Source organism: Biomphalaria glabrata, chromosome 6 (assembly GCF_947242115.1).
Source record: "Biomphalaria glabrata chromosome 6, xgBioGlab47.1, whole genome shotgun sequence".
NCBI lineage: Eukaryota > Metazoa > Mollusca > Gastropoda > Planorbidae > Biomphalaria > Biomphalaria glabrata.
In genome coordinates this window covers 22,345,114-22,369,101 of record NC_074716.1, presented here as the reverse complement: position 1 = coordinate 22,369,101, position 23,988 = coordinate 22,345,114, and the positions used below count along the sequence as shown (strand labels likewise).

At 36.3% G+C, this 23,988-nt stretch overlaps 1 protein-coding gene and 1 long non-coding RNA gene across 3 annotated transcripts in view; one reads left to right on the top strand and one right to left on the bottom strand.

The window, feature by feature from the left end:
* The window catches only part of LOC106078026 (uncharacterized), a 49,723-nt gene extending 26,430 nt beyond the window's left edge, over nucleotides 1-23,293 (bottom strand). Inside the window, exon 1 of the long non-coding RNA XR_008778655.1 lies at nucleotides 22,027-23,293. This is a non-coding gene — a long non-coding RNA (uncharacterized LOC106078026). The remainder of the gene's footprint in view (nucleotides 1-22,026) is intronic.
* LOC106060041 (snake venom 5'-nucleotidase-like) overlaps nucleotides 469-23,988 on the top strand; it is a 65,372-nt gene continuing 41,852 nt past the window's right edge. For both annotated transcript variants that reach the window (XM_056033668.1, XM_056033667.1), the window contains exon 1: nucleotides 469-900. The gene's annotated coding sequence lies outside the window, so the exon portion shown is untranslated. The remainder of the gene's footprint in view (nucleotides 901-23,988) is intronic.

Genomic DNA, 23,988 nt, shown 5'->3' with positions numbered 1-23,988 from the left:
ATTTGATCTTACGAAAAAAAAATACAATTCGTTTGTTTTTTAATGACACGAGTCTTCCCGATGCCTAGAGGGTGACAATCAACTTTCTGTGTCATCTGAAGTCATTAGCGACTTGAGGGCAGGTCTTGCTAATCAACAAAAAAGTTCAGAATTAGAAGATCTAGTTCAGAATTAGAAGATCTAGTTCAGAATTAGAAGATCTATGCTCCAGTTTGCCAACAACGAAACATGACTACCTGATCATTCTAAAAACGTTTAGCCCACATAGTCGCGTGTCTCACAAAAGCGTGTCGCCATTAGCTCATGTCACGTGACCGAAGGACCATGACATTTCAAACTTGACGTATTCAAATGTTTTTGACTGATAATTAAAAACCAGACACGAACTACAATGTTATTAGATTTAGGCTGCATGCAAAAAAAAAAAATAATAATAAATTATAAATATTATAAATTCTTCTACAGAACTCTAGACCTACTGAAGATTCTGTAATGATACATGAGTTATCGAAGTGTTACTGTTTGACCTCCTGACTAGCCTACATGAGTTACAGCAAAGAAAATGTGTTTTTCTGATAATTCTAAAGCATTTACTTTAACGGCTCACACACACACACACATTGACACAAATGATAAAAGGCCGCTAATACACAGTCACACACACACACACACACAGAACCAATATACTGACGATGTAACCGATCATTATTCAGTGAAATTGTTGTTGTTGTTTTTTTATGCTGTAACACAGTTTGTGAAGCGTTTATAAGCAATCATTACTTTCAAGCATAGCTTAGTGTCCAGATGTCTAGACTTACAATATATTTCACCACTGTAATTTGTTTCGGATATGATGTGCAACAATTTGGGTGAATATGTTTAAAACGGCTGGCACTTTCAGTAAGTACAAAATTGCTTGAAATTTTATTTTTATTGTTTACTTATTTTTTTGGTTATTCAATTGTTTCTGTTTTTTTTTTTTTACAAAGCTTATATCAACTCACTCTGTCTGTTTTTTTGTCTGTCTGTCTGATGAAAAGTTTGTACACGTTTTTTCTCTCACACCCTAACTCGGATCAAGTTGAAATTTTGCAAAATTATTTCTAGAACCTGAACAAAGAAGAATTAATAAACAATATTCTAATTAATTAATAAACTATTGGTAATTAATTATTTTGTTTGGTATCGAATAAGAGAAAGAAATTGTACTCGATAGATGTGGTGGCATAAGTTGAATTAGTCCCCTTGAGGAGGCTAGAGGAATTCAAGTCATACAACTTTTTTTTTTTTTACATTTTAAAAGCGATCACGGTAACATTCACACAGATACCCACTTCTTCCTCCTCCTCTTTTTTCCAACGGGTCCAGACAAGTGATAGGAACATAGTAGTGATAGGATCATAGTAGTGATAGGATCATAGCGCATTGAGAAAGCTAAAAGCATGAAATTGCGCTAAACATCTTATCTTACAGATTGTGAGTCTACATCTATTACACTTCTAATGACATGACTGATCCAAACTCATGGATAAATTAGACTTAATAGAAGCTTTGTTTTCTAAAAGGATTTTTTTTTTGTTAGATGGATAAATAGAAATATGTCAATAGTTATGCATCTTTCAAAGACCTTTGTTCAGTGAAACTTTCAAAGACTTGTCAAGTATTGTAGGCCTACCTTTAAGATCATTTCATTCAGTGCACTTTTCAAAGAAATATCTTGCTGTCATTCAGTGCATCTTCAATAAATTGTCATTCCGTGCACCTTCAATAACTTGTCATTCAGTGCACCTTCAATAACTTGTCATTCAGTGCACCTTCAATAACTTGCCATTCAGTGCACCTTCAATAACTTGTCATTCAGTGAACCTTCAATAAGTTGTCATTCAGTGCACCTTCAATAACTTGTCATTCAGTGCACCTTCAATAAGTTGTAATTCAGTGCACTTTCAATAAGTTGTCATTCAATACACCTTCAATAACTTGTCATTCAATACACCTTCAATAACTTGTTGTTCTGTGCACCTTCAATAAATTGTCATTCAGTGCACCTTCAATAAGTTGTCATTCAGTGCATTTTCAATAACCTGTCATTCTTGGCAGCTTTCAATGACATGTCATTCTGAGCAGCTTTCAATGACATGTCATTCTGAGCAGCTTTCAATGACATGTCATTCTGAGCAGCTTTCGATGACATGTCATTCTGAGCAACTTTCAATGACATGTCATTCTGCTTCATGCAGTTCTGCTGGCTGGGAACGGTGTGACGTATACAGTGGCGTCACTAGGGGGTGTTGGGGTGCGGTCCGCACAGGGTGACATCCATTAGGGAAGGTGACACCCGAATGGAAAAAAAAAAGAAAATAGGCAAAAAATAGAAAATAAAAACTCGAATGGAAAAATTAAATATCAGCAAAAACTAGCAAATAAAAAAAAAAACTATAGATATATACCCAAATATGTCTAGGCATACGTCTAGGCATATCTACTGTACTCATCTAAATCAATATATTTTATTTTAGGCCCTATTGTACAAATGTCCAAAAAGTTACGTGATAACAATGAGGATGCAAAGGCAATCTTTTTTTAAAGAACACAAATTTGTTGTATTTGCATAGTAATTTTATATTTTTGTATCAATTAGGCGAACGCGACTTTGTTACCAAATTTTAAGAAAAATTAAATTATTATTTGACATCGTTTTATTATTCAATTAGAACTTTTCCTACATTAGCAGTAAGATCGATTCAAAAGTCTGTTTTAAACAAAACATTTTATTGCCTCTTCAATAGGATTCTAGAGTCTCACCCGTTTTCTCCCGACCAACTATTGACGTTTTTTTTTGTTAGAACAGAACAGGCCCGCTACAAGACGCCTTCTAAAGATGAGGATGATCCTAGGACAACAAGCTCATTAGAAACTCGCATAAACTACTGCAGCTTTCCCATGGGGGAGGGGGGCGACGTTATCTCATGAGGGCTCGATGTCCTAACCAATGGAGAGGGGGTGACGCAATTCAGGTTATTTTACACGGGTACAATTTCAAAGTTGCCTGTTCTAATGTTGAATATTAACCCAGTGAAATGGCATTATCAAAGTTAAAATATTGTAAGATAAAGACTACTAATAAGGATATTTTCAAACGTATACCAATATTAAAATATTATAAAAAGTTAAAATATTGTAAGATAAAGACTACTAATAAGGATATTTTCAAACGTATACCAATATTAAAATATTATAAAAAGTTAAAATATTGTAAGATAAAGACTACTAATAAGGATATTTTCAAACGTATACCAATATTAAAATATTATAAAAAGTTAAAATATTGTAAGATAAAGACTACTGTTACGTCTTTATATTGGATGAGACTCTTTAGACATGTAAACGACAAATCACAGTTTATAAATACTTTAATCTTTGTTAACACTGAAAACACTTTCTTGTTCATAGTCCTCCATTTCGGTTCTTCTTTTCTTTCAACACGCATTCGCATCATTTCACATTCACACTAAGATGCGCACGTAACAACCGCCCCCCCCTGTTTAACAAGTTCGATGCACATCGAACGTCCAAAATACAAATCACTGAATATATTATCAGACTATTCCAAGTTAAAAAAAAAATCGGTAACATATAAAACCATAATGTAATAACTAAACAAACTCAAACACAATGTCAAAATTTAATAAAATACTCTGAAAGACACAAAGATAAAGGCACATTCCTCGTCCCATATGCTAGGACAAATTTGTACAAATACTCCTTCTTCCCTAGTGCTATTAGAGCATGGAATGGGTTGCCTGAGCTAGCCAGGAAAACCAGTGACTTGGCAGAATTTAAGTCATTGGTTAATATGCATGACTAAATGCATGACGCGTAGGACGTAATCATCTTCTTTTTTGAAGTAACGTCTGTATTATATAAGATAAGATAATACCAATACAATTCCAAAATGGAATAACAATTATATTCATCACAATGAGAACTGTTATTATGAGCAATTGAAACCACTTCTGTTAACATATATCTATAAGTAATCATATTTCTATTAATACAACTCCCCACTCATAATTTTATGCCTGTACAAAACACCATCATTCCATTCGCAATCAAATAGTTAACAAACAAAGTCTATCTTGCTCCATGCATATTGTAACAACAATATTCAATTCATTGCACATATATTTATTCATTGTAGAATAGAACAATAATTAGTGTCCATCATTCCTACCTTTTCTAATCCTATCTATATAATTCTAACATTATTGACATGCCATCCTTTCGGCTTCCCTCCTTTGCAATGATGTCCCATTGTGATCCTACTACCGAATGATCTAGCTGTACTGTTTTCTAGGCTGCTAATATCCCTCTCTTTTCTCGTATACGCCTCTTCATTATTGTACCTTGAATCCTTAATTCTAATTAACTGTTGACACTGTCTTCTAATATGCCCCCTTCTCCCACAATTAAAGCATAAGATGTATGGACTTGTATGTCTATATGTGGGTTTAAATCGCTTTCCCTGTACCACTGATTGCCTTACTTTACTTTGATTTGGACCCATTCCTATTGCATTGCTTTCTACCTTATCTGTTAATTCTTTCTTCTCGTGCTCTCTGCTACCCATGTCATCTGATGTATGATATCTTATGTCTTCTTCCACATCCCCATTTCTACCTCGCGTAGACTTTATCCCATAATATTTCTTCCAATTCTCAATCTCCCTTACTGAACATATTTTCACCCCATGAATATTCCCAATAATTAAATCTATCTCACCCTGCTCTACAACACAAGCTTCCACTGTCCCCTTAAAATACGGTGTGACGGTGTGTCTATACTAACTTTAGCAATCGGTAATTGTACAATATTCCCATTAAACATAACACACTTCCTAGATTCGCCTGTATATTCATGGTCTTCCACTAAATTCTTATTCACTCCAATAATAGTGCTTCCTGTATCCCTGATGGTCTTGGCTGCCTTGTTCCCTACGAATGTCTGAAAAATCTCCAATGTTCCAGTATCAGATGACAATGATAAGCCTTGCTCTATTCTACCTTTCTCCCAGTCCTTTCTTTCCTGTCTGTTTCCTTGATATCTTCCGTTGCGGTTATCATTTTGTCTTTAATATGTACCACTTCTATACTGTCTATCCTGTGTCTCCCTTGTTCTGTGAGAGTTATTCTGTGTCTCACATGTTCTGTTAAAGGCAACTATTTCTTCTATATCACTGCCTCTAGATAATTTCTTCTCGGGATGTGCCACTTTATAAGCCCTTATCAGTCTTACTATGTCTTCTATGGATTTCGGTTTCCTCTCCAACAGAAATATTTTTAATTCCTCCTGACACTCGTACATCACTTTGTCCAACATGAGAAATGTCTTAAGACTGTCAAAGGTTTTTTCTACCTCAGCGGTTTCTATCCAGTTATCGAAATGGCTGCTCATTTTGTCCAAGAAGGTATGCGGGTCATCCTCTGGTTCTATCTCACAATTAACAAACTGTTGGCGATAGAAAGCTTCTGTTTTCCCGAAAGTTCGAAGTAGTTGTTCTTTCACAATGCTGTAGATACCCTGGTTCATGCATATTTTTGAAGGCACCTCCGCTGTAAATGATCTCGACAATAACAATGTCCATTTGTCTTCAGGGTACTCCAGTTCTCTCATTTCTATTTCGAACTTCTTCAAAAAAATGTCTATGTCCATTTTGTCTTCGTTGAATATCAAACCTTTATATTTTGCCAGTTTATTCCCTGTAGAGTCACTCTTTCTTTTATCATTCTCTTTTCCTTGGTCTGTTTTTAACTTTTTCTCTGCTGTCTCTTTTTCAAACGCTAATCTTTCTCTTTCAATGGCGACTAATTCATTTTTCTTTTCCCTTTCAATTGCTACTATCTCCTTATCCTTTTCTCTTTCTCTTTTGTCCTCCTTATCTAATCTCTCCTTTTCTTTGTCTCTTTCCATCGCTAATCTCTCCTTTTCTTTTTTCTCTTTCCATCGCTAATCTCTCCTTTTCTTTTTCTCTTTCCATCGCTAATCTCTCCTTTTCTATGGCTAATCTCTCCCTCTCCATCAACCTTTCTTGTACGTATTTTCTTAGTTCTGCCCCTTCAAGCTCCAACAACCTCCCCTCTTCCTTCAACGCTGCTACCTCAGCCCTGTCCGCCATAGTTGATTACTAATAATATCGAATCGAATGTTCTCCTGTCTCTAGATCTAGACTATACTATCTCTACTGTCTGCTGACAGGAGATCCACTGTGTATAGAGGGATACGTGGGTTTTTACCTTTGCGTTGGGCGCCACTTGTTACGTCTTTATATTGGATGAGACTCTTTAGACATGTAAACGACAAATCACAGTTTATAAATACTTTAATCTTTGTTAACACTGAAAACACTTTCTTGTTCATAGTCCTCCATTTCGGTTCTTCTTTTCTTTCAACACGCATTCGCACCATTTCACATTCACACTAAGATGCGCACGTAACAACTACTAATAAGGATATTTTCAAACGTATACCAATATTAAAATATTATAAAAAGTTAAAATATTGTAAGATAAAGACTACTTATAAGGATATTTTCAAATGTATACCAATTTTGTGTGAGGCACCTCCAAAAAAGCGATTAAAAACGTCTCTGTTGGCCTGCTTCTTGTTGAATGGTCAGAATGGTCCCAATTCTCCCATGTGTTTAACATCGCTATGTTGACGCCTTTTGTCACAAAAACGACAAGTTCGCGGCAAGGCTTCGTACTGAACACGAAGATGATGTTAAGACATACGTGCGCTCTATGTATCTCGAACATCCCTCGTATAATAGTATTGGCCAATGCTGCCTCCTTCTTTAATAGCCTTACTTTGAGCAACTTTTTAAAAACTGGTATAAATATTGCGCTCATTATCGGAACGTCCCACCCAGTTATATTTTAACACTGACATGGGCTCTTCTTACTACGGGAAGAAAAATTCGTTGAAGGCGACACAAGCTGAGAACGAAGGAAAACACTTGGAGGAGCTAACGGCGCTTACACAGACCACATTGCTGGATTGATATCCCTGACAGTGCTGATGCCTCTCTTTATATTTTAATTTTTCGCGTTTTACATCCTACAAATTGTAATGCTCACATAAGACTTTGTCATACCACCCCACCTTTATTTACACTTTCAATAAAACTTTTCGTATTTTACCAATACCTTTATTTGGCCAGTATTTTCTAGCACGTGATAAGTTGAATAGGAACGGCCCGCTTTAAATCACCCTCCCAAACACACTTCTGACCTTTCCATTCGATATCACTTTTCTCTCCCTCGCCCCTTTAAAAACTTACATTTTATAATCTATTTTATATTATACTAGTCGACCGGCGGCGTAGCATACGCCGCTATTTTACAGGTCCGGCCTTAGGCCACTGCAACCTATGCGACCGCAGTGGGTCCCGCACTTTCATAGGACCAGCGCTAATTCAAGGTGTATAAATTATTAAATTAAACCATTTTATTACTTATAAGAGATTTCCCGCGTCCTCCTGTCGATTTACCAGGAGCTCCAGAAAATCTCACGAAATTGCAAAATATACGAAAAAGTCCTTAAAAGATACGGAAATATATAGACAAAAATTGTCATTTTGAGGTGTCATTCAATATGAAAAACGCCAATCCTACGCGCGATAAATAAAAACAGCATTATGCATTAGCCGTAATTGTGTAATCTGGTGAAAGTAGCTTCTCGCGCCTCAAACTAATGAAGAATTACTTGAGGTCAACAATTCTCAAAGATAGATTAAAACATTTGGTAATTCTTACTATTGAGCATGATCTATGTAGGAAACAGAATTATTATGATATACTGTATGACTTTGCTACACGCAAGGCTTGTAAAGTAATTCTGTACGTAGTAAAGAATAAATAAAATGCATAGACGAATATATTTTCTAATACAAACTCTTAAATTTCACTTATAACCGCTTCACTACCCAAACTTGGCCCCGCGAAATCCGTTTCGCATAGGGCCCCACAATGGTCCGGCCCTGCTATTTAGTGACGGGTGAACATACATAGTAGATTACTTGTTCTCTTTCCATGACTTCTTGGTCACAAAGGTTAAGTCCGGCCCTGCTATTTAGTGTTTGTAAAATGTTTGTTTGTAAAATGTTTTACGTTTCGGATGTTCCTTCAGAGTTGAAGGACGAAGTGGGATGGGAGCGGGCAGGGTTTGATAAATCCAAACGACAGTGCAGCGCGCAAACCGCACGACCAGGCATCCATCCGTAGTGAACGATGAATACTTGTTCTCCCCCCCCCCCTCTTGTTTTTTAGTGGGGTGACTATCCACAGAAATAAGAGAGTGATCTTTCCTTTACTTCTTCTTACTTCTTCTCGTCCAAACTCTTGAGCCATGAAGAGAATTATATATGTATGTGAGCTTGCGCTCCCAGAGCTAGTTTTATATGCAATTTTAGCTATTTTTTAAATGTATTTTTGTTGTATATGTTAGAGCTATTTTTATATATTTTATTTTTATAGGTTAGTGTCAGATTTTATAATTGTACTTCCGCATATTTATATAGGTTAGTGCGGGATAGTATAAAAGTGATGTACTACATGCTGCATCAGTGGCGTAGCTAGAGTGTATGATGCCTGGTGCGGTACCTCATCTTGATGCCCCCCCCCCAAAAAAAAAAAAAAAAAACTAATCAATAACATTGCAAAACCTGTTCAAAATAATATGTATTCATTAATCAAATATTGTTAATTCAAAAAAAATCGCTTTTACAAAACATACTACAAATAAATTTTAAGCGCTTTCTTGCTGGCAAAAGTATCAATAATTTTATCAATTTTTTCCACCAGCTCTTGTTTAATGGACAAAATGGACAAATTAGTGAGTCGTAAATTTGTCATCGTTGATTGCAAGTAATTCTTGATCAGTTTAAGTTTGGAAAAACTTCTCTCGCATGTAGCGACGCTTACCGCAATAGTCAAAAATATGCGAATCATGATGACGATATTCGGGACTGAATCATCTAGCTGATATTTTTTTATAAATTTCAAGAGCTCAACAGGTCCTTGTTTTGGAAGTTCGGAGGCTTCAGATGAAACTGAGACAAACCGTTGAAGCCTCTTTCGCCCCAGCAGAAATTCCTTTTAATCAATGTCGCTAGGAGTACTATCGAGATTGATTTCGACCTGGGGATTTAATAGCTGGGCGGCTAAAATTCATATCTATCTACTACATCATGAAGTTGCTCGAATCGGGTGATTATTTCTTGAACAATCCTGTCCAAGGTAGAATAAATTTCCCTTTCGTAGCTCTTCTTTGTGTGTAAGTACAGAGTCGTTACTTTTCTCACCAGGCATCTTTTTCTTATGGCCAATACGTTCTTGAGGTTCTGTACTGATTCTCAGATCTGAACATACGCTTTCGGCAAAGGTAATGCTGGCTTCAGCGATGTCCTCTCGATTATTACTTAAAAATGTCTCTAATGTTTTTAGTTTGAGTGAGCAGTCTTAAATAGACAATCCTTGTTTTTGAAGGTAGACTTGCGCATCATTAATTTCAGTTAATACAGGAGCCCAAAATCCAAGATAGGTGAGAAAACTAAAAGACTGAATAGCAACCAATAATCCACCTGCTTCAGATGTAGTCGATGAATTTTCATCTCTGCTAGTTAATGTCTCCAGAGTTTCTATAATTTTAGAAAATGTATCCCTAACCATCTTGACGGCTTCTGCTCTGGCGCTCCAGCGGGTCTCAACTAAACGTTTAAGGCTAGTTCTGGTTATTTTGATGAGGATATCCCAGCGGTGTATTGGAGTTGAGAAAAAGGCGTGTAAACGGTCCAGTGTACCAAAAAATGTTACCGAATTGACTTTAGCTTCAGCAGCTCGAATTTCTGCTAAATTAAGAGAATGGTTTGAGCAGGTAATGAATAGTGACTTCTAGAATACGTTTTTGGACACCGTAGTTTTGACCTTTCATGACGGCAGCATTACCATAGCCTTGACCCCTGCAGTCCATTATGTCTAAGCCTTTCGAACGCAGTTTCTCTAGAATCATCTCAGCGATTCCAGCAGCATGCTTGTCCTTTGTGTCGATGAAGTCAACAAATGACTCACAAACCTGCACCCCGTCATTATTCATGACAGCGTACCGTAAAATTTGGGAAGTTTGATCCAGTTTTCAGATGTCAGGTGTACTGTCAAAAATAATAGAGAAATATTTGGCTTGTTTTACTTTCTGTATGATTTGTTTTTTAGCGTGATCCCCCAATATTGTAGTTCGAAGCACATGCTCCCTCAAGAGTGGATCGTACTTTGATAGTAATTTTATTAACTCTTCAGGTTTTCGTCTCTTGTATAATCAATTCTTGGGCCTTGTTGTCAATATTGTTCCCTACTCTCAGGCGAACTTCAAGTTCCCTCCAAGCAAGCGATGGCTGAATGTGAGCTCTGCTGGTCTCATGTTTTTCTATTTTCGGGGATACCCTCCTCCACTTATTGAATCCATCTTTGGATTTAAATGAAGATGTGGTACTTGATCTTGTTGAGAAGAGTATGCAGAGGAAGCAAAATAAGGATTCTTTTTTTTGGGGCGAATAACACATCCACTTTCTAAGAACTTTCTCGCCGTTTGACATTTGCCGGAAAAAACAAGCCTTTGAAAGCTTTCTAGCCTTTCCTTTTGCTGATTCTTGATGTCTATACGCCTCTCTGAATTGACTGTCCACACGCTGAACTGTTTCAGATCCTTGAGTGACAAGGTGTATGCAAATATTATCTGTGATGACATCAGGCCAATCTCCGATGTCGTTCAGTCTAGAGTTTATTATCCTGCTTTCTGTATTGTTTATCTGATGGTTCAGCTTCTTCAGTATGAATTTTTGAGGAGTGTGCTTAAAACATGCTTGTGTGCTGTCCTTTAGTCTATAGAACCTGCGGTATTGAAGTATTTTCTTCTTTTTCATCATTCAGGATGTTTTTCTGGATTCATTGATAACCGTCTCATCTTGCTTTGTTGCTTTTAATTGTTCAGTTAATTCATACCCAATAACAGCTCGCCTATAGTCGGTGGACTCTGGCAATGATGTGACTTGAAATTGTCTCGATGCTTCTTTAGACTTTATAGTCTACCCAGACCGGACAAACCAGATATGCCGATTTCTAAGTCTGAGCTTAAAATGGTTTTGAGGCGCCAGCCTGACTAGTCAGCCTTGAGCACTGTTCATCATTTTTTTTACGTTACAGTATTAACTAGTTAGTTAAAAGAGTTTAGAAATATATTTGTAAACTCAATATCTAGATTAAACCAATGGACTAAACAATGAAGTAAAAAAAAAGGTTGGCCTATCTTCTTCTTTATATTACAGAGCATTGATCAGTGTAGTAACAACATGTACCGTGTGTCCGAAATAAATCTAGTAAATTAGATTCAAACTATTCTATAGCTTACATTGTATGGAAGAAATAGTCAAGAAGATGAAACAAAATAGCGACATGACTGGTTTATAAATCGTTAGTTCATTTTTAAAATACAGTAGTTTATGTTTGTTCGTGTCCATACAATTAGTCGTTTTTACTGAAAATCTCAGGGAAATAGGAAATTAATACACACTGGGGGGAGTTTTGGTCACTCTTGGTGCCCCTCTCCACTTGGTGCCCTGTGCGGCCCGCACCACCCGCACATTGGTAGCTACGCCACTGTGCTGTCTTAAAACAGTTAAGTGTACAGTTGACCAGTGGTCAGTACCATATCTGTCTGTGTGACAGCTGAAGATCTTTGTGGTCTGTCGACTAATTATATTTTTATTCCTGTACCTGGGACGGCCTGTAAGTTTGTAACTATTTTTTTTTTCTAGATCTATGTCACACTATGTGTATGGTAGTTATTTTATTTTCTACTTGGACTATTTTTCATAATAGTTGGCAACATGCTGTATTGAAGATGGCGGCGTCCATCAGTCCTAATAGAATATAATATACTTTTGCATTTATGTATTGCAGGCTATTATTACTGCTTTTAGCTGCTGTGTTACTGATGAATATTACTGCTGAAATACATGCTGCTGTTTTAAACTGCTTTTAGCTGCTGCAATTACTCTGCTGAAATAGCTGCTGCTTATAACTGCTGTTGTAGATCTATTCTAATTCTAGGGAATCTAGTGTTATTGTGTTACTGCTATTGATAGTTTTGTTATTGTTTCTGTAGATCTATTCTAGATCTAATTCTAGGGAAGCTAGTGTTATTTTGTTTCTGTAGTGTTGCCTTATTAGTGGTTTAGTTATAAGTTATAGTCTGTTTCTGTTCTTAATGAATACTAGATGTTCTTGTTTTAGTTTTAGTTATGAGTTGTTTATAGTAGTAGGATATTGTAGATCTAGACTAATTTATTGTAGTGTGTTTGTGTAGATCTAGGTCTAGTATAGTAGTTATCTTGTAGTGATTTAGTTCTCTTTAGTTAGATAGTTGTTTTGATCAAATTGTGTTAGATAGTTGGTTTGGTTAGTTTGTTAGTGTTTGTAGTGGTTAGTCAAGTTAGTGTATATATTATATTTTATTATTGATTTATTTTGTGTGTAAATAAAGTTTCTTTTTGTTTTATTTATCGTAAACTAAAGTTTGTTATCTTGTTTTCATTTAGTTAAGTTAGTATAGTTAGTTCTCTGGTTACTTAGGTGACTCTAGCCCCTTGGTCACCATACCGAGGTGCACAGATTGAGCCCACCCAGTAGCGCTAACATCTGCCTACTGTTGGTAAATTTTAATGTTGAGCAGCAGAGAATAGGTCCTCTCCCACTCGCGCCTGCCTGACCTGCTCACATGTAGAAGATTTAAAGGTATATTTGAAAATGTTTAGATGTACCGGAGGATGAAGGGAAACATTTATCTCATCTCCCAATTGACAAAGTAACAGGTTTGGATAATCGTAAATCTAGAGATCGCAAGCTTAACACTTTCTGCTACTAGCGGGGGGAAGGGGGGGTATATCTAGGAGAAGGTTTCCATGCTGCCTTTAGTCGTTCACCAAGCACAACTCGAGTTTCGAACTGAGCCCCTTTGATAGGTAGCTAAGCTGTTTATGCCTCTCAGCAACACATCCCACGTCCATATGTTTCAATACATATGCCTATAGCGTAAATGCGACATGAAAAGCATTATAGTAGCTAGCGGTTGTCCCAGCACAAACCTGAAAAGTATAAGTTAATGATACATCAGCGCCATGACATTATAGTGATATAGCTAGTTGTAAATTTTATTGTGTAAACACGGCACTCTCTCCACACACTAGACTTTGAAAGAAGGCTCTAACGCTTAAAAAGTCAAGGAAACTACACACTTAATTTATAACTTTCTTGTCACATCAAAATATCAGGACTTATTTTCTGGATCCAAAGACATTTAAAAAAAAAAAGGTGGAAGTGGCTTACAGAAGCGTTGGAAAAGGGATCAGAAGGTTGTTTTAACTTTTTTTTTTAAATTTCTACTTTTGTATATAAAAATATTAAAGGACTATAAAGTAAAAAAAATTATAAAAGGAAAGAAGAATAGAAACCTATGTCGACCATTAGCTCAATCTGATTTTACATTCCACAGTAATGAACTGTCTTGTATCCAATAGAAACCTATGTTGAGTATTAGCTCAATCTGATTTTACATTCCACAATAATGAACTGTCTTGTATCCAATAGAAACCTATGTCGACTGTTAGCTCAATCTGATTTTACATTCCACAATAATGACATGACTTGTATCCAATAGAAACCTATGTCGACTATTAGCTCAATCTGATGTTACATTCTACAATAATGACATGACTTGTATCCAATAGAAACATATGTCGACTATTAGCTCAATCTGATGTTACATTCTACAATAATGACATGACTTGTATCCAATAGAAACCTATGTCGACTATTAGCTCAATCTGATTTTACATTCTACAATAATGACATGACTTGTATCCAATAGAAACCTATGTCGACTATTAGCTCAATCTGATGTTACATTCCACAGTAATGAACTGTCTTGTATCTCTGTGCCTACCATCTACTTTTTGTCTTCAGATTATCCAAGCATAAACATTATCCTATCTAGAGATGGACTACAGAGAAACATTTAGTCTTGATAAACATTAATCCTATCTAGAGATGGACTACAGAGAAACATTTAGTCTTGAATGAGTCAGACTTTCAATTCTAGATAGATTTTAATGTTGATCAGTCTTCAAATAGAAGTTTAAAACAAAAAAAAAAAAAACAATAAAGAAAAAAAAAAGGCTATATTAAGTGTAATTGTACCAATGAGTTTGGATCAGTTGTGTAATTATATGTATGACAGACCTAGACATAATAAATCTGTGCGATTAGAAATAGTTGTACCAATTGTTTTTGTTTAGCTTTCTCAATGCGCTATGATCCTATCACTTGTCCGGACCTTCGATAATGTAACCAGAATTTAGGTCATTGGTAAATTAATATGCATGACTACATGCATAACGCGTAGGACGTAATCATCTTCCTTTTTGAAGTAACGTCTGTATCATATAAGATAAGATAGGTCCAGTAGGAAATCGGCGCAAAAGGCGCTATTATCCCGTTGGAAAGGATGTCATTCCAAGAACAGGCTTGAACCGGAAGCTCTTCGCCCCTAGTCCTGTTTGAGGGTTCCCAGCAGTACATTGACCGAGTGAGGGCCACCGCACCGCGTGCGTGTGTTATATGGCCGAAGGCGATGCTAACACGGGGAATTATCCTATTCCTATATTGTTCCGTGTGAGGACCACCACTCCAGCTGACGGAACACCTATGTCGGCCCACTTTGTGGAACGGTGTGGTGGATTTTTTGGACTGGGTTGCCGAATGAGATTTTTTTTTTTAAAAAAAAAAAGCTCACCTAAGGTATGCAGCTGGGGCCTTTTTCGCTTCTCTTTCTTGGCCTATCTAGTTCCACCCCTAGACATTTCAACGGAGGCGCTACGCTGAGGCGACGGGTGCTGAATCCTCCGCGTGTCTGGTATCTTGGTGAATTTTTACATGATCGTTCTTTAAATTTATTTTTAAAAATGTTCACTTTGGGCTCAAGAGTCATCAAGCTGATTAATTCAACTTATACCACCACGCCTGTCAAGTACGATTTATTTCCCCTGTTCGTGATACCAAACAAAATAATTAATTACCAATAATGTTTTAACTAATTGGTTAATTTTTATATTGATTCTTGTGTTGTCAGGTAAAAGAAATCATTATGCAAAATTTCAGCTTGATCCGAGATTGGGTGTGGGAGAAATAACGTGTACAAACTTTTACCCGACAGACAGACAGAGTTGATAGAAGCTTTGTAAGAATAACGCATGTTATTTGTGCTTGAAATCTAATGCAATGAAAATAGTACTTCATCCACCAGGTCTATTGGTGGACAATGTTTTCAAATAAACCGGATGCAAAGAGGTTTCTCTGTTTCAATCACATTGTGGGGCGGTGTCCGCTTGGTATGTTTCTTACAATACACAACTCCTTACAGTATAACACCAGTCGAATTGTCTGCTCTAAATAATTGTCTGCTCTAAATAATTGTCTGCTCTAAATAATTGTCTGCTCTAAATAATTGTCTGCTCTAAATAATTGTCTGCTCTAAATAACGTCTTTAAAACATTCGTTTTGGTTATATAACTACCACCGGTGATTTGATCTCGTGTTCAATCATGAAAAGAAAAATGGAGAGCGTCAATGTTTGGTTGGGGGGGGGGGCAGGGACGACGGAACCCGAGAATCTTTTTTGTTGTAGAACTAATTTTTAATAGACATAATTATTTAAGTCTACTGAGTTTTTAGTTTAAGTGAGTTACAAAGCAGACTTAAACAATTAATGGGAGTTGTGCACAATGATGTGAAATAGTTCAGGGGAGATGGTAAAATTGTTATTCATCTTTAAACAATAAATAGGTTATGGTTAGTCCCTGTGTTTGTTATATTGAAACATTGACTTCACAAAAAAACTGTGTAGAAAGCTGTGTAGGACTTGTGCCGTTGTGGTGATACAATGTTTTATCAATACATCTATTTATAAGTTGTACATTTCGCTAGTTGACTTTGTCAGAATAATGTATTGCTTCTTGCATACATAGTCTATGTAGGCCTTTTTTTTAGTTTTGTTTCTTTCTCTCTCTCTCTCTCTCTCTCTCTCTCTCTCTCTCTCTCTCTCTCCCTCTCTCTCACTCTCTAACACATATACACGCAATAGATGATATAATTTCTTGATTCAAATAAAATGCCTTGAACTGAAAGAAGTGAACATAGTCCGATTAAACTCCGCTGAGCTAAACAAATAAACTGCTAGCCATGAACCTCTCGAAAAAAACACACAAAAAAATGGGTTATAAGACATATCTAGGTCTAGATCCGGATTTTCAACTGTGATTTCCTACCAGTAGTGATACACGCCATACTGTTGACCTTTCACAAATATTTGTTGATCATTTAAAATACCAGTTACCCCGCAGTGAATAAAAATAATTATGGATTCAAAAAGTAGGCTAATCACAGAATAGCGTCAAACATTTCTTAACACTGTTTATTATGTTTGCTGGTTGCCCGACCTCCCAATGTCTCAAATGAATGAGTGGAGATATCGAAAACTGACCAGTCAGTGACCAGTGCTATAGAACTTTTGTTGCTCGCTTTTGTCGCACCCGATTATGGAGAGGCTTTTTTTGTGTGTGTGTTTTGGTTCATTCGTCCATCTGTCACGTTTGTCAGAAATCTGATTTCACACAATTGTGTAGCCTGCTAGAAGAAAGGTGCCACGGCTATTTTAGTCTTCTGCAAGGGAATTCTTTCGTTTTTAAAATTAAACATACAATCCGTTTATTTATTTATTAATTGTTAACAATGCACCGTTTTTAGAACACTATTTAAAAGGTATTTAATTTAACTTCAAAGTTGCATAATGTGGCGTAAGCTAGTAGAAACACAAATTATTATTTGCCATTATAATGTTAAATAGATTACTTGTCTACTAGCTACTAATAATTTACCAAAACTCCAAAAGCTTTGATTTGTATTTATAAAGAATGCTCCTTTTTTTGCATATATTTTGACATACTTTTAAAATGAAGATTTAATAAGCAGTGGTTCTTGTTACTTAAAATAGTAGGCCTACACATTTATCAATCTTAAATGTTGACACCAATTTCTGGGTCTCTAGATCTACATACAAAAAAACAATAATCAAATCCTTACTCTATTCTGTCATGCATTAGACGCGAGTGATCGAAGACAATATACTTTTCAATTTCATTTTTTTTTTTGAATTGCTTTTAAATCGTTCAACGTTTGTAGGGAGGGAAATAGGCTTAGGGTTAACGAGAGACTAAAGTTCTTAGTTTCTAAAAGCCCATACGTGAATCTTTATAGGACTTTTAGTTCAGCTAATTGTACGATAAATTCCTTAGATTAACAAGAACTACTGAACAGATTACTAATGATGTATTCATCTGTCAAAATAAACATGAAAGCGTATTTGTAATCTAATTGCGCCCTTTTTGTTTCGAGGTGATAAAAACATCAATACCTACCTAAGGAAAAAATTGCTTACCAAACAGCTGATACCATGGGCGTAGCCGGGGAGGGGGGGGGGTTGGGGCTCAACCCCCCCCCCCCCGAAAGGGATATCGGAATTTAGTGACTGATTTTTTGCTTTGATTTTGTTTATTTTAGGTGAGATTTTAATACTAAACCATCACTTGCCCCAGCAGAACCAAAGGGGTTTTGAGTTTAAAACCCCCTACCAGGGGGTTTTCAGCTTAAAACCCCATACCAGGGGGGTTCGAGTTAAAAAAAACCCTACTGGGGGGGGTTTGAGTTTAAAACCCCTACCAGAGGGTTCGAGTTTAAAACCCCCAACCAGGGGTTTTGAGTTTTAAACCCCCTAACTGGGGTTTCTGCAGTTAACTCCCCCTCTTTTATAAAACAAAAAAAAATGCATACGAAAATCCCCTAATTCCAAGAGCACAGTTAAGGAAGATTTTGATTTTAACCCCCCCCCCCCTCTAAAATTTACGATAAATCCCCTCTTCAATATAAAAAAAAAGCTAATTACTCACTCAAAATGTTATGAGCGTAGGTAAATGGGTTTTGACTCAGTTTTGAGTTTAAACCCCACTTCAGCGGGGTTTGAAGGTAAAAAATACCTCTTTAATAATAAAGAGACAGCAAATTATACACTCAAAAATGTTATGAGTGTAGTCAAAGGGGTTTTGAGTTTAAACTCCCCTCCAGTGGAGTTTAAAGCTTAAAAGTACCTCTTCAATATAAATAAAAGCAAATTACTCACTCTAAAATCTATGAGCGTAGTTTTGAGTTTAAACCCCTCTTTTACAGATGGCTTTTTTTTAAAGTTTAAAACCCCTCCAGATGGTTTTGAGTTTAAGATCCCCCTACAGAGCATTTTGAGGTGAAAAACCCCCAACAGATGATTTTGACGATAAAACTTCTCTTTTCGATATAAAATCTAAAGCAAACTACAGTTACGTAATTCCAAGTGCGTATTCAAGAGAGGTTACACATTTTTACCAGTGGCAGGGCTCCATTAATAAACTGCAGTGAATAGTCATCTGCCGAAATTGAAAAACACTAAATGTGGCTCAACAAAGATGGCTAAGACAGATTTTAGGAGTCAGTTATAGAGATCGGGTCCAAATCAAGGAAATCCTATGCCGAACTGGGAGTCGACCCCTTAGTAAGATTGTGAGAGAGCGACGCATGAGGTTTGCGGGACATGTTCTCCGACAAAATGAATTACTCATAAGAAGAATTGCAATGATATCCTAGTACAACTTGACGCCACTCATTCATGGAGGTCCTCATGGCAGGTGGGAAGAGGCTTCAGACATTACCAGTGACAGATTTTTATGGAAACAGCTTGACGGCGCGGGAGGGTCTAAGTCAGTAAGAATAGCACATTAGGTTTTTGAAATAAAACTTTTTAAAAGCAGGAAAATGCACTGTAGATACCTCAGAATATGCATTTGTTGGCTTTCAATATCAGAAATAGTGCTTGGCTCCTAGCGCTCCCCCAGACCCCCTTGTTAGTAATGGCTGGAAATCTACAATTTTTCCACTAACTCATGGAAGAACCTATTCTAGGGCACAATAAACGTCTTCCGAAAGAATGAAGGGTCAGAATGTAATAAAGATTATGTACACACACACACACATAAATACATTTTTAAAAAATTCCCCCCCTAAACCCCCCCCCCCCCCCCCGTAAAAAAATCCTGGCTACGCCCATGAGCTGATCCATAGGATTACGTAGCTTACCAAACAGCTGACCCATAGGATTACGTAGCTTACCAAACAGCTGATCCATAGGATTACGTAGCTTACCAAACAGCTGATCCATAGGATTACGTAGCTTACCAAACAGCTGATCCATAGGATTACGTAGCTTACCAAACAGCTGATCCATAGGATTACGTAGCTTACCAAACAGCTGATCCAGAGGATTACGTAGCTTACCAAACAGCTGATCCATAGGATTACGTAGCTTACCAAACAGCTGATCCAGAGGATTACGTAGCTTACCAAACAGCTGATCCATAGGATTACGTAGCTTACCAAACAGCTGATCCAGACAGACAGAGTGAATTGATATAAGCTTTGTAAAAATACTTTGTGTAGAGAATTAGGACGTCGCTTAAAAGTTTGAAACTAGCAATAGATAACTATAAAGCCTTCTAATTTCATAAGCACTTCGCTGACAAAGTGGTTAGTGTATTGGCCTTAACCCTAATTCAAGTCGTAAAACTGTTTTTTATCAAATGCATTTTTAAAAAGCGATCACTGTGACATTGACAATGATCTCAGTGAATTGAGAAAACTAAAAGCATGACATTGCGCTCAACCAAAACAAGTGGTAAACTATTTCTAATGGCACAGATTTAGGCCCTATTGTTGTTAGTCTATATCTATTACAAATTAATTTAATTACATCACTGATCCAAATTAATCGATACAATTACACTTAGTATAAGGTTGTTTTTTTTAAACTAAAGTGATTCTATAAAAAGAATGTTGACTTAAAAGAATGCCACATCAAGTAATATCTATCTTCAATATGAAGTTTGAATCCTGACCTAAATATTTTAGGATGATAAAGTTTTCCTTACAACTCCAACCCTTCTTTGTTTCTCTCTCTAAACGTATATTTCAAACAAAAAGATAAAAATAGAAGAATTCACTTTTATTTCAATGAAATAATGCACATCAATCTTGTATTCAGGTATTCAGTTTGGAGCCTAATCCAACAATAGCCACATGTGTTCACTGAGCTAGATGTGTCAACTAAAACTCACTATTGTTACACACCCTGCTGGTGGTCAATTCTATATTGTTAGGTTAACCTAGAATCTAGAGAGAAAAAAAAAGTGTGCATGTCATGAAATATTTTCTATAAGCCCTTCAAATTTTGTCAAACCAGTGCCTGGAGAAGGAAGGTTTGATGTCTAGACTTGTAGCTAGTAGGACTCAATGTACTCGTTACTTTGAACTAGTTTGAACTCATTCTTAGAAGCAAGAAAATCACCCAACGTTGAGACGGTCACGATAAAAAAAAATAAAGAAAACTGTAAACACTCTACACTCACATCTATTTGATAAAGAAAGTTGAAGATAGATCAGAAGATTTTGTTGAAATTTTACATACTAATAAATTTAATCTCAGTAAACTTAGTGATCGAATACTGAAACTCGGTGATAAGATTGTACTTTTAACTTTTTCTCTCCGTAATTATTTACCACATTCTGGTGGAATCAATGTTGGTATCGTCAGTTAGGTGACAACGAATTAAATTGATTCCATTAAAATATTGCAGTTTCAATTCAAAGTCGGTGTTTTGATGCTTTATTCTGTATGGATTTGAATTGCGTGTTTGAACAAGATTTCTTTCGATCTAGTTCTCACAGTGTGATACATTAACAAAGTAACAGTTCGTAATAATCTCATTATTCTGATGAATTCAACTCATTAGTATTTCATTCAAAACTTAAAGGACTATATTTGTTGCAGAAGGATTAAAACAAGCAACAGCTCTTTGTCTTCTTTTTATATTGATTCAATATGCACATTTATTTAGATTAGTACTACACACCGGCTACGCCCGTTGATTTGTTCAATCCCAGGTTATATATTGTTTATTATGGCTGGATTATCCCCTCCTTTTTGTAACTTCAAATTAACGGTCCGCATTTTAACAATCCCCCCCCCCAACACACACACACTAACTATTTCGCCCGTAAAATCTAATATCTGTTACATTGAATAGTAACGACCTATTTTAATTTTCCGTCTCTCTCTATCTCTCTCTCTCTCTCTCTGTCTGGAACACACTTTTTTTAAAACCATGTGCGTCGTAATGTTCTCTGACATAGACTTTTGATTTGAATTGGAGCGGCCCACTTTTACCTCCCCCCCCCTCCTTCCATGCCCTCCCCGCCCTTAGCCCTGCGAACAATCTCTGACTTTTCTTCGGATTCCCAGTTCAATAACAAAATATTGAATATTCTCAACGAGCGTATGTTGCCTTTCAAACGGACCTCCCTCCCTAATCCCGTGGGTCAGTTGTTCGGCAAGTGATGTAATACAGTGGGTCAGCTGTTTGGCAATTATAAAAAAAAATATGGTCAAAATGACGTTATCAAATGACGTTATCAAATGACGTTATCAAATGACGTTATCAAATGACGTTATCAAATGACGTTATTTTGTGTTTCCTGGTGTATTTGGCTACTGGTTTATCGAAATCTAAGAATTTTCATTGTATGAATATATTTATACATCTTTTTAAAAACATGATTGAATTGGTATTATAACTTTCACAGTTCTTCACAAAAATAACGAAAAGAATAATAGATGACTCGTGATAAGACCTATTTATATGTCAAAAACGCTGTTGTAATCTACTTTCACCCTTTTGTTTGTGTTACTAAAATTATCATATCAAATTTTCAAAACCTGCCTTACCAAACAGCTGTTCCATAGAGGCCCCTATGAGTTCATCTGAAAACACAAACACTTTTTTTTATTTGTTGTTGTTTTTGTTTTTTATTCCCTTTTTCAATGCAGTTTGTGCCATGTTTTCCAGTGCCTATTTCTTCTTTCACCTCTCAATAAAATACCTAAATGTGAATCAAATCAAACTTGTCCTTTTTTTTCCCCGGTGTATGTTCTACTATTCTAATAGAAAGGGCAAACAGAGTCACTCGTGACCAGTGATTTTGTCGTCTGCTTCTTGCATCAGTGCTGGTGTCACTTGGTTTAGTAACTCCGCCAAATGTGCGGTCACGTGCTAGTGTGTATTTAGATGGAAATAATAGTCTTTTCCCACTTCTTAGATAAATACTAAAGGTATTGAGTGCTTTCGGAAAGTTTATATGGAAATAAAAAGGGGAAATTCACTCGACATTTATTCGATGCAGTGGTAATTGAAACCTGAATAAGATTGAAATATAATAAGAAAAACATTTTAAAAAAACACTTTAAAAAAACAAACTTATATTGAGTGTAGTTGTATCAATTAGTTTGGATCAGTCATGTATTCAAAGTTGTAATAGATCTAGACTAACAATAATACATCTTCGCGCTTTTTTTAAAGTAACGTCTGTAATATATAGCTTTCTCACTGCGCTATAATCACTTGTCTGGACCAGTTGAGGGTAGGGTGGTGATCGCTTTTTAAATGCATTTATAAAGAAAAAAGGTGAACGACATGAATTCCAACTCGAGGGCTAAGGCCTCATCAGCCTCCTTAAGTCTAACCACTCTTCCAGCCCTCCTTAAGTCTAACCACTCTGCCAGCCCTCCTTAAGTCTAACCACTCTGCCAGCCCTCCTTAAGTCTAACCACTCTGCCAGCCCTCCTTAAGTCTAACCACTCTTCCAGCCCTCCTTAAGTCTAACCACTCTGCCAGCCCACCTTAAGTCTAACCACTCTGCCAGCCCACCTTAAGTCTAACCACTCTGCCAGCCCACCTTAAGTCTAACCACTCTGCCAGCCCTCCTTAAGTCTAACCACTCTGCCAGGGAATCGCTTATGAAAATAGATTTTATAGTTATCAATTGTTAGCTTCAAACTTTAAAGCGGTAACCTACAAAGCATAAAGGGGGCTAATTCAACTTATACCACCACATCAGAAAAGTACAATTTCTTTCCCTTGTTCGAAATACCAAACAAAATAATTAATTACCAATAGTTAATTAACTAATTGTTGTATTTTTTTAATTGATTCTTTTATTGTCATGTAAAAATAATAATTGTGCAAAATTTCACTTTTGATCTGTAATTTGGTGTGGGAGAAATAACGTGTACAAACTTTTTACCAGACAGACAGACAGTGAGTGGATATAAACTTTGTAAAAAAAATGCCATTCTTTTTGTCATTACACAGATTTGTAGCCGGTCATTAATAAGTCTTGTATATTTATATCAATAAAAACGCAGTGTCCCTATAGAGGTAATCAATCTATTTAAATGCACAATCTAAAATAATAAGATAATTAAAATTAACAGTCTTGAAGTATTTAGATCTAGGACATGTTGTTAGCTTCATTGAAACTAAAAGGAAATAAGCTTTATATCATAAATTTGCGCGAATTCTGTGATTAATAGTCCTTTCTGTTTAAAATCCTCAAATTGGGATTGTATTATTTCTAAACTTTGAAAAAAAAGATCATTACTTTTTTTTTAAGACTTTCCAAGATTAAGGGTTTACAGCTTGAAATAGAGTTTATGCACATAACGATCCGACACGAAATTCGGCTCTGTTTTCCAGTCTAGGTATAACATATATAGGTCTGTAAATAAAACGAGCAGACAGATGTCATTGAACGTTCTGTGTGCAGAAATGATCAGATCAGTGCAACTGAAACAATCTGATGAATGGAAATGTCTTCGATTTCGAAGATTAAATATGACACGTGGCCAATT